The following is a 17,497-nucleotide window of genomic DNA, read 5'->3' as shown; positions in this document are numbered from 1 at the left end:
TGTTTACATTCATGTAAGACAAAAAAGTTTGTGTTTATGATGATACACTGATGTAGTTTTCTGTATATTGGTCGACAAATATGAAAAAAGTCAGTTTCGGATCGGAACAACCTTTTCTACAGTTGAAATACATGGAATGGTTCGAGAATGGACACAAACCCGGGAACCCGCAGCGTGACCGCAGACCGCTGCTCTCGTTCAGTATCCATTTCGTTCAGTATTCATTTTAAAAACTATTGGTTTATAAATCGGTATCGGCCAGTGTGGTCCAAACTAGCTATCAGTATTGGTAAAATCCACTATTGGTCGATCTCTAGTTGATAATACTGTGGTGCTGTGTGGATGTCCAGAAAAAAAAAAAAAAAAAAAAAACCCAAAACCAAATCAATACCGGTGGCTCCTGGTGATACATTGAGGTCTAATGAAGCTAAATGATCGGTATGTAGGAGAAAATGAACACTACTTACAACAGTATTATCTTTAATCCATAGCCTGGGCAACCAGCTGTCAGCACGTTCACAACTGTCTATAGGACGTGACTTCTCTGTCGCATGACAACAGATGCACGGGCGAGATACTGGAGCTGATGACGCTGTTTGCCGGCGCAGCATCGTGATGGACGATGGCATCGTCAGTCAGGCCAACCCTAACCAGGATGACATAATTAAACAATTGTACACAACTGTTGTACACAGTTTTTATATTTTATTAGCTAAACAAATGCACAGCTTCCACCAAGAAAAAAATAGTTCAAGCAAGAGTACAGCACCAACTGCTGTTACCCGGATGAGCCTGTGTTATTACATTTTACAGGTTTTTATCCAGGGATATCATACATCGGAATGTCGCAACTGACCAATCAGAATCAAGTACCCACAGAGCCATGTAATAAAAGTAATTAGCTAATGGTAAACTAATCATTTACAAAACATGACTATGTGTTCATAGATGATTAATAAGTGATGTTAATATTTTTATCTATGTTATGTAGATAAAGTTATAAATAACTTACAAAGCTTTCTGCACCCACAATCTAAAGTGTAAACTACTCATCAGTTGTAAATGTAAACTTTCCGGTTACAGGTTGGTTGATTTTGTGTGTGTGTTGGTGTGTGTGTGTATATATATATATATATATATATATATATATATATATATATATATATATATATATATATATATATATATATGTATATATACGCACACACAACTGGAAACCACAAAGTTTGTAAAACATTTACAACTGATGAGTAGTTTACACTTTAGACTGGGGGGTGCAGAAAGCTTTGTAAATGATTTATAATGTTTATTGAGATAATATTACAATGTTGACATTTCAATGATTTATAAGTGATTCGTAATATATTAACTAGTAACTATTAACAATTAAGGATCTGTTTGATTTTTTTTGTGATGTTATTTTTTTAAAGATTGCTTATGAAAGATGTGTAAATCATAGCATATTACTTAATTATTAGTGAATGTATATTCATGTCACTTGTAAATTATTTATAACTTAATCAGAACATAGATAAAAATATTAACAGCATTTATTTCTATGAACGCATAGTCATGTTTTGTAAATAATTAGTTAATCATAATCTAATTACTTGTAAATGACTTTTAAAATTAATTTACAAAAAGTACACAAATTATAAGTATATCACTTATTAGGCGCTTATGAATGTTTTGTAAATGATAAGTTCATCATTAACTAATCACTTAAAAGTGACTTACAACTGAACTTTATTATAAAGTGTTACCAAAAAGTCACCCACACCTTGGAAGACCTGAGGGAAAGTAAATTAACAGTAAATGTTCATTTTGGGGTGAACTATCCCTTTAACCCACACTAATCTAGCCTATGTGGAAGATTTTTATTGGTGGGATTTTGCTCAATCAAGTATGATCAAGATGAATCTAGTCATATATATACATACGTGTTTTATTCCATTAGAATCATATAGCCTTTGTGTGAAAGGAATGTGCCTATGTCTGCAAAAAACATCCTGACCACCACTTTTCTTTACCATAGCAAGTCTCAGGAAACATCTGGAAAAACATGCAATGGGTCTCTTCTCTTTACCATAGCGTCTCCCTAGGGAGGGATCAAAATTGCAAGCATAAGGAAAAGTTTGACTATTTGGAACCGCCCCATATAGTGTATATAAGGAGAAACCAAATTGCATTTCGGGAGATCTCCTTGCTCAAAGCTCAAAGCTCTCGGCTTTGTTTTGCTTAAAATAAAGTATTTTCTTCTGAGAGAAAAATCCCTGACTGAGTTTGATCCTTTGGAGAACCAGCAAAAAGACACCACACCTACTGCTGAAGTTGTTGATCAGACGTCATTGTTGTTGAGAGACTGTGCGGGGCATAATAAGTGCATTACACATACAGCTGCGTTAGCTGTAACAGAGATGTGTAAGATGTGTACAGGTATCTAACAGTTGTTTACTGAAGGCCCTGACTGAAACCTCACGGTACTCACTGTCTGACAGCAGGTTCACTCAGACTCTGATCGTCATCACTGAAGAGTCCAGGAACAAAACAAGCAATCTGACACAGAGTCAACAATATTTACTCTGCAGTTCCAGGTTCATTAGAAGGAAACAAGCTAGAGTAGAGGTGAAATGGAGATAAAAGACAGAATAATATATAACAATTATAATAACATATGCAATATACATATTCTACTACTAATCATATAATCTTAAAATAACACAAACTATTTTTAGTTTTAGGTTGAGTGTGACTTACGTTATGATGTCAGGGACTTCTTAAAATTGGTGACATATATTCGGAAAAAAGGCATATTAATGTATTTCATGAGCTTCTTCAGGTCACCTGTATTTCTAAGTCAGTATCTCCCTTCAGAAATGTTGAAATCTCAGAGCTTCACTTCTGTTCTGTAGAGTTTCTTTCTGTCCTCCTGAAATCACAGAACAATTTGTATTAATATCTGTTTATCATGAAATATCAAAACTAATGTGAACTTGATTTCAGCCGATTACACTCTCACTGTAAGTGACGTCATCGATTCAGTAAATCAGCCTTTTCCAATAACATACTGACAAATCACCAGCAAAACATTCACAGAGCCATCAACATATCTCATACACACACGAAGATTTGATTAAAAGCCCAGAGTTTCATCAACAAGAGCTAAATCTATAGAGTTAGCCCACCTGAAAACTGCTAAAATGCTAACGGACTTTTCCGAAGACACTAAACCGTTTCTATAAAATAAATTCCATTGAAACATGTCAAAAACAAGCTAAAAAACGTGTCAGGAACATTTGTATGTAATATTTGTGTGGTTTTAGCGACTAAACTTACCTAAAACAGTGTAAACCGCAGCGAGAGACGGAGATTACTGTTTGCCAGTAACGGTTTTTGTGTTGACGCCCCGTTTCCATGGCAACTCTACTCTCCGCTCGCGCAGGACTCAATGCACACACAGCATTCACACAAACAAACATCTAGAGTTAAAACATTACATTTATAAAGTACAGTCTCATTCAATAATCATAATAATTAATTTAAAAATCATTTTGTAGTTCAGAAGCAACAGCAACAATAGCTCACCATATTATTTCACCGGATTATTTCTGGAAGCATGTAAAACAGTGAAAAACACGGTGAAAAAGCAGTCAGGACTTCTCTTTAATAATCCGCTTTTACATTTTCCCTCTGAGAAACTTCTGAAAACGCATTAAGGCGTTAACATTAATTTTAAAAAAAATCGCTACCGTGACCGTTGGCTCAACAAGTTAACGGTAAAATTATTTTAAAATGAGCCAGACTCTTCAGCTGCCCATAGACTGTATAAAACACACCGTGTGCCTTACTAGTACATTTTCAGTGTCACAGAATTAACAAAGTAGTATTTTTTGTCTAATAGAGCTCGGGCGTAGACGTCATGGAATGGTGCATTGTGGGTAACGGCGGCCATTTTAGAGGCATCGCAAAGCAGGTTTGTAATAAGATAATAGCCAGTCTCCAGAAAAAGTTATAGAACGTGACAAAAAAAGTTGCCTATACCTATACGGACAAACTTAATAATTAAGCCAAACAACGCTACTTAAAAAAAAAGAGGTTGTAGGCGGAATCGATCCCTATGAACACATGAAAGTTTACCAAGCCTCAGTTTCCCTGATAATTTATCCTACCGGGTCTGTGGAGTGAGCGCTTACACCTCCGATCAATTTAAAAATGTCACTTTCACTTTTTAAAAAGTCACTGGAGGCTCACCTGCAGATCATAAATGGATCTGCAAATTAAACGTGGAGAAAACAATCTTTTTCACTAAGGAAATGTTAACATTAACCAAGCATCAGTGGTGACACACACACACACTTATCAGATTCTGCGAGCTATGAAGCTTGTCTATGCGGGTTTGTTACACTTCAGGAGTAATTACTCACCTATCATACTTGCAAAAATCCACTGTTTTCCTCTGGTAGTTCTGTAATCCGGTATAATATTGACGAACATTCACGTCAGACACAACCCACCATTCACCAAAACAAGACGCTTAACTTCCTATTTTGAAGTTCGTTCCAGTTTTTTTTTTTTTTTTTTAACAATTTGTTCAAATTTGTTAAATACAGTCAGCACAAAAATATCAAAAAGCAAATTAAGTTCAGGATTGGGTCAAAAGAAAATGTTTAAACAAAAAATACAGACACTAAACTGACTCCCTTACTGGCCAAAAACTAGAGAAAACGTAATGTGTTTGTGTCTGAGTTTGTGTGTGTGTATGTGTGAGAGAGAGAGAGAGAGAGAGAGACCATACACAACATGTCTCACCATAACTATGTATTATAATATTATCGAAGGTGATGGTTTCCCTCCGTACAGTGGCGACCCAAGCCATCTGACGCCTCTTGGTGATTTCAGACACCTTGTGTTTTTTTTCCAAGTACGAAAATGTTGAAAACTAATATGATTCACGAGGCGTTTGCCCTGTCGATCATGAAACCGATTACAGCAGTTCACAATACAGCAATACTGAACCATTTTCCAAAAAATAATCAAAATTAATGACCAAATGACCAACGTTACCTAATGCCTACTATACAGTACATCTACTTCTGTACCGCGATTCCCACAATGCATTGCGACGTGACGCAACGATCCCGACCTCTATAGAGCTGAAGTGAAATCGTAACGTTACCTCAGAGCCACAGATGTCGCTGGGATTATCCTCTTCTCTCTCTCTGGGTGGCTAAAAGAGACGAATACTGGGCACGCGCACACAGAGAAGCGCGGCATCGGCCCGCGGTCGTGAACCAACTCAGGGCCGACGATTGATGAGCTGGAGAACAGAGCACTGACCAAATTATATCGGCATCCGCCAGGCCGATGTTTTATAGATGTTTTCGGTATAGAGGCCGACGTTTCGATATTGGGCCGACGTCGGCCAGACGTACATGTGCTGTCTGGGTAATTTTCCTGCATTTTTAAATTCCAAACACTTCAAAACCTTTTTTCATACAGAAAAAAAAGTTATTCTGAGTAAATATGCATAGTTTCATGACTTTACAACACTGTATGGATAACAGAAAATTAAAAAACTGTCAGACATCTCCTCTCACTCTGTCCCTCTGTTTGAGTGAGTGCCTTAGACTTCCATTGTCTGAGAGAAATAGCGCCCCTACAGGTGCAGTTACCGGACTTAAAAAGGGAGGAGACTGTCTTTTGGTTTCACTTTTAAATCGGGTAAAATACAAATAAATACTTGGATTTAATTCACACTGACAAGCTAAACCAACATATATGATTATTATCAGGTCAGGGCTCATTAATAATTGATGTGTGGTCAGTGATACGTGAGAAACACGAGAGATGAATCACCACTCTGAGCAGGAGCGTGTGGAATGATGAGCTCAGAAAAAACGAGTTTATTCTTGTTTTATAGCTATTAAAAATAAAGTATTGCAGCGATATCACACAATTCACCAATTAGAACACACCAAGAGCTAAATTAAGATGTTTTTGAACTGTTTGTGTGAAAATGAAATATTCGCAGCTGCCTATCTGAAATCACTGCTCCGATCAGTGCGCACAGTGTCACAAGTTCAAAACTAACGAATTTATTCTTGTTTAAGAGCTTTTTTAAATAACTTATTGCCATAAATGCACACAATACATCCATTGTAACACAACACGAGCTAAATATAGGTGTTTGTGACCTGTTTAAGTGTGCAAGACTATTTGAAAGCGCGACTGGCAGAATAACATCTCGAGCTGCAGGATTCTGCCTTTCGTCGTAAGAACGAACACATCACGGACAAGATTATTTCAAAATACATAATAGCTTGGCTAATATAAACGAAAACAGCCACGTGAACATAAACTGTTGAGAAATAAATCTGAAGTGGATCTACTGGATTTTAATATTAAGTGACCGCATATACCTGCTTCTGTCTTCAATTTTAATCTATATAAAAAATTAAACTCATTAATCTTGGCTGCTTTTTTAATGTGTGTAGGTATTTATTTATTATTTTGCTCTAACAAGACTTAATCTATATTTAATTAAATCAATTACATTTTATTTTACATTTGATTTGTCCATTTCTGCATCTAAACGCCTAAAAACCTAAAACATGCTCTATTATATTATTGTTAGCAATTTCTTTATCTTCCAATTTATCTGGTGTACACACTTATATTTTCATAATAAACTTGTTTGTTAGATTATACACAGTTATAGTGGTCTATAATAAATATTAACAGGTTTTATTCAAGCTGTTTAGAATGATTGCGTAGGCTAATTTTTTAAAATGTAAATAAAAAAATAAAAAAATAAATAAAAAACATTGGAAAAGAATAACTGTTGTACATTTTTATACATTTTGTATAATTTCATAGTTTATGCATTATAGTTATAAAAACAAATAAATTTAGCCACTCACATAGAAATCTTAGGCCTTATCCTTTTCTGACAGTTTTAGGGATTTTTAAAAATCCTAAAAAACCTTATTTGTGCTGCAAATAATAATTTCAAATTAATTTGATACTGACCTCTGACATCCTGTGACATGATATTTATTTGAATTTACATAATCTCATGGATGTAACAGTAAATCTGTTCAGCTCACAGATCAAGACAAAGCTGTAATGCAAGCAGAACTTTCACAAATACTTGTAGGTCAATAAAATCATTACAAAACACTTACAAATCATTGAAAGGATTTATTAACACTGTAAAATAATGTCTAATTTGTTAACACTAGCAAATGCATTGATAACACTTTATAATAACTGCACTCATTAGTAAATAGTCAGTTCATGCTTCATAAAGCCTTGTCCCAATATTAATAGTCAGTAGTAAGCAGTTTATAAATACAGCTATAAATAGCTTGTTCTTGGTTTATAAGCACATTTATTAAAAAGGAGAGTAAAGGGTCAGTTATCTTCCTATGAAAAATAAAAATAAACAAACAACAACACAGATTGATACAGAACTCAGAAATGTTATTGTGGATTTATGATAAAATCAGCCTGTAAATGAATTCATTCTCCTCTAAGAAGACATAAGTAGTTCACACCAAACTGTTTTAACATGAAGCCATATACTGAAGATGTTAAATTTCGAAAGGGTTTAGGATACCTTAAATGGTGTGGCCATAGCGATTTATTAACCCTTTCGAGTCGATTAACGCATATATGCGTTTTGAGTCATTTTCACCTGATAACCCCGAAAAGAACTTAAATTACACTCTCAGTTTTAATCGTACAGATAAGAGCAATACATCAATCGAATCTGTAAAGGGTCTAGTTTTTTTTGGATACAGACATAATAACAAAAAACCTTTGTGCACTTATAAAATAAAGATAACAAACAAGGTGCGCTGTCTACAGTCTTTGTCTCTGCTGATCGTCATGTACAAACATTTCATTAAAATGAACTGTAACTCCGTGAATATTCAACGAAGAGACATGAGAGAGATATCTATAGAAAGCCTGGAATGTCTACTTTTAAACTAAACAAGTGCTGCCGAAAACAAATATTCTGAGATAAAGTAATCCATATGAAAACAACGCAATGTCTGTTTTTCATATCTCCGCTCATTATATCTAATGTGACCACGCCCCCGCGCTTAACGCGCTATTCAGATTCAAACTGAAGCGCGCGGCTTGAATACGCCCACACAGAAGAAAAAGCAGCCAGACTATTCTTCAAGTTTTTATTTTATTTTACTGTTTGCTTCGCGATGAGAGGACTAAGACATAATTCACCCCAAAAAGATGTGATGTGGTTGAGGATTTGAGAAATGGATTTCCTCAGAAAAAAGAATGAAGCACTTTATTCAGCAGAGATCATAAACATGAGTAAGTCTCTTTTTATTTATTTGTACTAGTTTTCACATAACGTGTAAACATTTTACTAGTTAGACTTTTTCCAAATACTTTTTCCAAACTATAATTCCTGACTAAATGTATAATCAAGTGAAACATTATGAAGTTTCAATAACAATATACAATACTATACCATTCAAAAGCTTGATGTAAATAATATAAATGTGACAAATAGAGATAACTCTAACAAATGTAAAAACAATGCAGTTCTTTCGATTTATTCCCCCTAAAAAAACCTGAAAAATATTATCAGCTCTTTTCAACATTAATAATAATAATAATAATAATAATAATAATGATGATGATAATAAATGGGGTTTATTTGGTAGAAAATAAGATTGTTAAAAGGATTTCTGAAGGATTGTGTGACTAGAGAAAGGATGCCAAAAAATTTGAAAGTCAGCTTTGATTGTTCCTAATAAACTGTTTAACTGCTCCCCCAAGTGGATATTAAATTATGTTGTGGGATAATTAAATATATTCTTAATAAACTACAAACATAAAATTATATACTTTTATTTTGTTCTCTTTCTTGTAAGTCCTCCCTCAGAGTGGCACAGTTGAATGAGAGGCTCATTATACAGCTCATTATGCAGCTCATTGTGCAGGCCTTTGTCTTCTCAGGTGTAAATCACAATGATATTCATGATAGTTGACGCCTACTCGCATATGACTTTTACCAACAAAAAGTGTTTTAGAAAATTTAAATCAATATATTGTTTTCTGTGAGTGAGTAAACAAGATGATTTTCACATCATTCAGAAAGAAAAAATCTAGGCTACAAGCTCCAGTTCTCAACTTTTCCGGCAACCAATTTTATGTATGTGTTTTATTGCCTTATTCAAGTGATTTAACATTTTTAGTTTTTCACTAACCATGCATAACATTTTTTTTCTCAAAAATACAATCATGTACATGCATGTGTTTCACATATTATTATAGCCCAGTTTGTGCTGATTACAGTGATATTAGACTTTACCCATTTAGATATTTATAAGAAACTGAAAAAAGCACAAATGTCAGGGCATGACAAAACTTCTCAAGGCCCCAAAAATACCCTTAGACTCCAGAGGGTTAAAGTAACATAAAAAATACAATAGTTATTTTACTATATCTTTAACATTTTTAATTCCAACTCTTCATAATTTTTTATATACGTAGAAGTCATCATTTGAAGGAAGCACAGTAAGTTTCATAGCTTTATCATTTTCAAGAGCCAGCATAAAATTAAAACTATCATAACATATAAATCAAGCTCGCAATTCTTAGTACCAATAATGGCCACCAGATATAGGATTACTTTTAAATAATTATTGTAGAAACAAGTATGATTTAAATCATTTATAGAAATCTTTCAAAGAAAAATAATATGAATTTTATGTATTTTACTGATAAAATGACCCTCACTTAATTAGAATATCAAGCTGAAGTATTGTGAACTGTATATTAAGAATAATTCTTTATAGGCTTAGGGACAGATATGTTTTGAGTGACTCTTGAAGGATCAGCACCACATCCTCTTTTACCACTGTTTAAAGAATGTATCTTACAGTACAGGTGCGGATGAATTTTGAATGGCTTGAATGGTTTTGTTGTGGTGATTTTTTGAAATAACAGTAAAAAAGTAACCAGTAAATGTCTTTTATTGTTTTAAAGTGCAGCTTCTAAACACTTAAAAAAATTGTACACATAGAAGACAAGTCATTCTGAGGAAATATGCATAGTTTCATGACTATACAACACTATATGGATGATAGAAAATTAAAAAAACTATCATACATCTGATGTCACTCTGTCCCTCTGTCACCGTGGGTGATGTGTGTGTGTGTGTGTGTGTGTGTGTGTTAATTGAATTAGGTGTGAAACTATCAGGGAGCATTTAGTCTCCAGCGCCAACATTTTACAGAACTGCCACTTTCCTGGAGTCTCAGAATTACAATGTGTCAGGTTCTGAGAGATCTAAGATTCCAAAAAATTATTTAATTAGAATACCATGAAGTATTGTGAAATACTATATATTAAGACTTATATATATATATATATAAGACTATATATAGGCTTTCTGAACCGATTAGAGTGACTCGTGAAGGACCAGCACCACCTCCTCTTGTCCGATGGTTTGAGGAATATATCTTCCAGAATCCGGGATTAAGATTTAGGAGCTCATTTTTATTCCACCTCCTTTCCTGAAAAGTCTGTCTTGCAGAATTGACTAAAAATTAATCTTCACATTAATTCCTAATTATTTTGCAATTCTTTTTGTCAGTTCTTCTTGACCTGTTTTTTTTTTTTTTCTTCTTCTTTTCTGACCTCATACCCAGTCAGCATTTTTGTACAATGGTCAAGTCTTAACTTATCCATTTCTGTATTGCATTTGTGTTTGATATTTCTCATGGGTATTTCATAATTTTCGACTTTGAGTTAAAATAGTTTGAGTTAAAACTTTTTTTTTAGTGCATTTCATCTGTAAAAGAAAACATGCCTAATAATTCTGCACATGAATATAAGGAGTTTTTCTCTTCCAGCTTTCCTGGACTATTGTATAACACTCATAAATTATTAAATAAAAAATAATGGTAGTTATTAAGATTGATATGGTTTGGAATTGGTAAAATGTGCTTGGAAAAAAATCACAAAACAATGTTTTAATGTTTAAGTTTGGAATATTAACTGACATGAATGAATGCTATATAAATATTGTTCATGTTAACATAATGTTTATAAATGAAATCTTATTGTAAAGTGTTACTAAATATATATATATATATATATATATATATATATATATATATATATATATATATATATATATATATATATATATATATATATATATATATAGTTCTGTGAATGTGATTTTAAAGTCTAGATGATTCGGATTAACCCTTTAACTGCCATATCCTTTAAAACCTCACTGCCAGAGGGATATTGTGAATGCATGTGCCCGCTGGGCACAGTTTACCTGATGCCACCGGGGTGGCGATGGCATTGGTGGCTTGAGCCCGCCATCGCTGCTTGCAGCTATATTTATTATTTATTCTTCTAATTTTTTTCCAAGGTTTCGGGGGCTTTTAGGGCCCTTAACATGCAGAAAAAGTCTTGAAAATTGGCACACTCATTGGAACCTGCGGCCATTAGGGCCGGGCAGAGACTGATACATGGGCATGGCACAGGGGCTCTACAGTGCCCCCTGGAATACTGAGGGCCATATATCATACATACTTGCTCGTAGACACATGAAACTCAGTACACATGTAGATTTCATGAAACCAAACAATTTTCATACTGCATGTCATAGGCTGCACCCAACAGGAAGTTGGCTATTTCGGGTTTAGTATTCATATTTTTCGTCAAAGTTGTGGGGGCTTTTGGGGTCCTTAACATCCTCAAAAACTCTTGAAAATTTGTGCACACTTTGGAATCTGTAGCCTTTAGGAGCCTGCAGAGGCTGGGACCCGGGCGTGGCACAGGGGCTCTACGGCGCCACCTGGATCACAGTCAGAAATGTTGATGTATAGCTCACACATACTTGCAAATATTCATATGAAACTCAGTACACATATAGATCTCATCAAGCCGAACAACTTTCACTTTGCATGTAATAGGCTCCGCCCAACAGGAAGTGAGCTATTTAGAGTTATGTAAAAAGCGCATGTTCTGGAATTTGAAATACTTGTCATAGGTTTTTTTGCCGATTGCCACCAAACTCGATCAACATGATCTCAAGTCATTAGGGATGAAAAACTGCCAGGGGATTTTGGGTATCTCGAATGGTTTGGTCGTGGCGAGGTGTTGAAATTATGGCGAGAAATGAGAAACAGGAAGTGTCTAATACCATCCACATTCATTTCCTGATTTTAATCAAACTTCATTAGATTATTTGTTGTATGATGTTGATCGCATATATGTGAATATTACGAGTCAAAGTTATAGCGCCACCAACTGGCAGTAGGAAGTGTGTCATTTTCAAAATGCTTTGAATTCAGCATCTTATTTTTACTCGATTTGCTTCAAACTTCATCAGAATAATGTTAAAACACATCCGATATAAATCTGCTGGGGGGATATTGATATCTAAAAATATTGTTGTCGTAGCAACATGTCAAACTGAAATACTTCTCTGGTGATTTTGAGGCATATAACGTACTTAGAATTTCATGAAACTCAGAACACATATCAGTATTAGTGACAGCTAGACAATGGCAAAAGCTTTTAAAAGGGTGTGAAGGAGGCACTCTATAGCGCCACCTTTTGTCAAAAGTGGGGGGGTTAGTTTTAGCTACAGACACCAAACTCGGTACGTATATTGTTCTTATCAAGACGGACAACTTTCTAATTCACAGTCATCAGCTACGACCAACAGGAAGTCGGCTATTTTGATTTGAATATGGATTTTTGAAAAAATTGAGCTTTGATTTAATGCATACTACTCAGAGGAAAAGTTCAGTATACTCACCAAACTTTGTCTACATGTTGAACTGCTGACTGAGTGTGTGTGTGTTTGTGTGTGTGAGAGTGGGGGATGGGCATGAGCTGAGTGGCAGACACAATGAGAGAGAGAGAGAGAGACTTAAACATCTCTTTAATCACCAATCAAAAATCTAAAAATACTTATTTGTGGTGCAAATAATAATTTCAAACTCATTTGATACTGACCTCTGACACCCTGTGACATGACATTTATTTGAATTTACATAATCTCATGGATGTAAAAGCAAAACTGTTCAGCTCACAGATGAAGACTAAGCTGTAATGCAAGGAAAACTATTTCACAAATGCTTATAGGTCAATAAAATCATAACAAAACACTTTTAAATTATTTAAGAATTTGGTAACACTTTAAAATAATGTCTCATTTGTTAACATTAGTAAATGCAATGGTAACACTTCATAATAGCTGCACTCATTAGCTAAGCATTAGTAAATAGTCAGTTCATGCTTTTTATAGCCTTCTCCCAAAATTAATAGTCATTAGTAAGCACTTTATAAACACAGCTATAATTAAATGGTTCCGGGTTTATATGCACATTTATTTTGAGGAGATTAAAGGCTGTAATCTTCCTAAAAAAAATAAAATAAAATAAAATAAACAAACACAGAACTCAGAAATATTTATTTCAAGATGCAATAAAAGAAAACTGTACACTTGAGAATATATATATATATATATATATATATATATATATATATATACACAATTGCATAAGTTTATATTTAATTTTTTTCATCAAGTCTACAGCTAATAATAATAATAATAATAGCACAACGTGTTGTGGAATACTATATTAAGACTTTATATATAGGCTTTTTGAACAGATATTCTAAATCTAATAGAGATTCTTGAAGGACAAGCACCACCTCCTCTTGTACGACGGTTTGAGGAATATATCTTCCAGATAGTACCGCCCCTCCCTATATGCAGAGTACACAGTCTTCGTAGGGCACCAACTCCCAGAGGGGGCACCATCCCAGTTGCTCAAAAAAAAACAAAAAAAACATGCGCCATTCTCCCATCCGAAAGTAAAAAGGGAATCATTAATTGTCTTGTATTTTTACATTGCAGCTTCCAAACACTTAAAAGCACATTTTCTCCCATCCGCGATCGCGACCGCTCGCACCTCATATTTGCGGATGAATGTTCGTAACTGATGGATGGACATCTATGCCCGGATAAAGGACATCAGCAATCCGGCACAGAGAAAAGAAAAATAAAGAAAGTAAAAAACAAGACAAAAACAGGCATAAAGTTGGCTTGACATTGGATATTCTAGAGTCTCAAATTTAGGAACTGTCTCTAAAGTTACATGTGATATTGTTATACACTTTTCTAACGTCAGTAGCATTTGAAGAGAATGACTTACAGTCATAAAAACAACTGTAATTGTTCATCTAGGTGACAGCTATACTGCACAATTAAACATGGACAAAGTTTAAAAAATTAAGTTGTACATTTGAAGGAGTATTTTTGTTCCCAAAATACTCCTTCCGCACTGCAGTGCGAGGACCCTATTGGAATTGCTCCGTTTCTTCTTCTTCTTCTTCTTCTTCTTCTTCTTCTTCTTCTTCTTCTCAGTAATTAAGCATATTTTTGAGGGCCTAAACATGCTCCAAAACTCACGAAACTTTGCACACGCATCAGGACTGGCGAAAATTTACATCTGATATAGTTTTCAGAAGTGGGTGTGGCAAAATGGCTCGATAGCGCCACCTGTTAAATTTCAAAGGAGTGCGCCTCGAGCTGTGTTTCACATACATTTATGAAAATCGGTACACACATGTAACACACCATTACCTACAAAAAAGTCTCTTGGTGAAACAGGAAGTTGCTGTAACTCAGGCATGCAATGTCCGATCTTCCCCAAACTTCACACATGTGATAGGTGTTCTGTCCTGAACAAACACCCAAGACCAAATTCAGTTATAGTCATAGCGCCACCTGCTGGTAACAGGAAGTGACAAGGTTAACACTGTTATGGACTCCTAGGAACATATTAAAAAGCATCAACAGGTGTTAAATAGGCTGGCAACATACTAGATACATACTAGATACATACTAATACATGCTAGCAACACTTAGCTTAATGCTAAAGCACGCTACTAATGTAGTGAAAAAGGAAGTTGCTGTAACTCAGGCAAGCAAAGTCCGATCTTGCCCAAACTTCACACGTGTGATAGGTGTTCTGTCCTGAACAAACAACCATGACCAAATTCAATTATAGTCATAGCGCTACCTGCTGGTAACAGGAAGTGACAAGGTTAACACTGTTATGGACTTCTAAGAACAAATTAAAAAGTGTCAATAAGTGTTAAATAGGCTGGCAGCATGCTAGAAACATAACAAAAGATGCTAGCAACACTTAGCTAAGTGTTGAAGCATTCTACTAAGGCAGTGAAAAAGGAAGTTGCTGTAAAAAAGGCAAGCAATGTCTGATCTTCCCCAAACTTCACACGTGTGATAGGTGTTCTGTCCTGAACAAACAACCATGACCAAATTCAGTTATAGTCATAGCGCCACCTGCTGGTAACAGGAAGTGACATGGCTAACACTATTACAGACTCCTAGGAACATATTAAGTGTTAAATAGGCTGGCAACATACTAGCTACATACTAATACATGCTAGCAACATTAGCTAAGTGTTAAAGCATGCTAATAATATAGTGAAAAAGAAAGTTGCTGTAACTAAGGCAAGCAATGTCCGATCTTCCACAAACTTCACACGTGTGATAGGTGTTCTGCTCTGAACAAACACCCATGACCAAATTCAGTAATAGTCATAGTGCCACCTGCTGATAACAGGAAGTGACAAGTTTAACACTGTTTCAGACTCCTAGGAACATATTAAAAAGTGTAAACAAGTGTTAAATAGGCTGACATCATACTAGATACATACTAATACATGCTAGCAACACTTAGCTTAGTGCTAAAGCATGCTAATAAGTTTCTGTAACTCAGGCAAGCAATGTCCGATCTTCCCCAAACTTCACACATGTGATAGGTTTTCTGTTTTGAACAAACACCCATGACCAAATTCAGTAATAGTCATAGCGCCACCTGCTGGTAACAGGAAGTGACATGGTTAACACTGTTACAGACTCCTAGGAACATATTAAAAAGTGTAAACAAGTGTTAAATAGGCTGGCAACATACTAGATACATACTAATTCATGCTAGCAACACTTAGCTTAGTGCTAAAGCATGCTAATAATGTAGTGAAAAAGGAAGTTGCTGTAACTCAGACAAGCAATGTCCAATCTTCCCCAAACTTCACAAGTGTGATAGGTGTCCTGTTCCGGACAAACACCCATGAACAAATTCAGTAATAGTCATAGCGCTACCTGCTGGTAACAGGAAGTGACAAGGTTAACACTGTTATGAACTCCTAAGAATAAATTTAAAAAGTGTCAAAAAGGGTTAAATAGGCTGGCAACATGCTAGAAGCATAATAAAACATGCTAGCAACACTTAGCTAAGTGTTAACGCATGCATCTATGGCATTGAATGAGGAAGTTGTTGTAACTCAAGCTAGCAACGTCCGATCTGCCCCAAACTTCATACATTTGACAAGAGTCCCGTACTGAACACATCAGCATGCCCGTATTCAGTTATAGTCATAGCGCCACCTGCTGGCAACAGGAAGTGTCATGTTTAACAATTTTATGCACTATTTGCAGCACAATAAAATTTGCCATTGTGTGCTAATCATGCTAGAAATATTTTCAAACATTCTAGCAACACTTACTATGTGCTAAAGGATGCTATTAATACTATGAAACAGGAAGTTGTTGTAACTCATGCATACAATTCCCAATCTGACCCAAACTTCACATGTTTTATAAGAGTCCTGACCTGAACACAACTAAAGGCCAATATTCAATTTTAAGTATAGCGCCTGCTGGCAAAAGGAATTACTTATTTCATACTAACTTAAACATGAGATGTCTGATCTGCCTGAAACTTTGAATGTTTGGTAAGAGTCCTGGCCTAAAGACATTTACATGGCGATATTCAGTTATAATCATAACGCCACCTGTTGGCAGCAGGAAATGTGGCAAAAATATTTACTATTTTATAAGCATATGGCCCAACGTTCATGGTTCCTCCTATGGGCAACAGGTGGTGTTGAGCCCGGGTGCGAGGGCCCGTTCATCGCTGCTTGCAGCTTTAATTCTTCTTCTTCTTCTTCTTCTTCTTCTTCTTCTTCTTCTTCTTCTTCTTCTTCTTCTTCTTCTTCTTCTTCTCCGTCATCAATCGCATTTTTGAGGGCCTAAACATGCTCCAAAACTCACAAAACTTTGCACACGCATCAGGACTGGCGAAAATTTACATCTGATGTAGGTTTCAGAAGTGGTTGTGGCAAAATGGCTCGATAGCGCCACCTGTTAAATTTCAATGGAGTGCGCCTCAAGCTGTGTTTCACGTACATTCATGAAAATCAGTACACACGTAACACACCATCACCTACAAAAAAGTCTCTTGGTACAAAATCCAAAACCCAACAGGAAGTAAGTTATTTTGAATTTCCTGTATGATTTTTGTGCAGTTTTTTCCATTTCCATGCCTCGTACTTTGACAAACTCCTCCTACAGTTTTAATCGGATTATCTTAAAATTTCGTGAGGGTCATCATAA

General features: G+C 35.3%; 1 protein-coding gene and 1 long non-coding RNA gene across 2 annotated transcripts in view; one reads left to right on the top strand and one right to left on the bottom strand.

Moving 5' to 3' along the window:
• The window catches only part of nyap2b (neuronal tyrosine-phosphorylated phosphoinositide-3-kinase adaptor 2b), a 133,739-nt gene that overhangs the window by 94,832 nt on the left and 21,410 nt on the right, over positions 1–17,497 (top strand). The gene's annotated exons all lie outside the window — the stretch shown is intronic.
• LOC128021854 (uncharacterized) lies at positions 359–4,046 on the bottom strand. Its single transcript, XR_008185782.1, has 4 exons — positions 3,337–4,046; positions 2,758–2,929; positions 2,489–2,614; positions 359–646 (listed from the first exon to the last, which is right to left on the bottom strand). It is a non-coding gene; the product is annotated as an uncharacterized LOC128021854 (long non-coding RNA).

Source organism: Carassius gibelio, chromosome A2 (assembly GCF_023724105.1).
Source record: "Carassius gibelio isolate Cgi1373 ecotype wild population from Czech Republic chromosome A2, carGib1.2-hapl.c, whole genome shotgun sequence".
Lineage (NCBI taxonomy): Eukaryota > Metazoa > Chordata > Actinopteri > Cypriniformes > Cyprinidae > Carassius > Carassius gibelio.
Note: the sequence above shows the minus strand (reverse complement) of the source record. Positions and strands in the feature narration are given on the sequence as shown.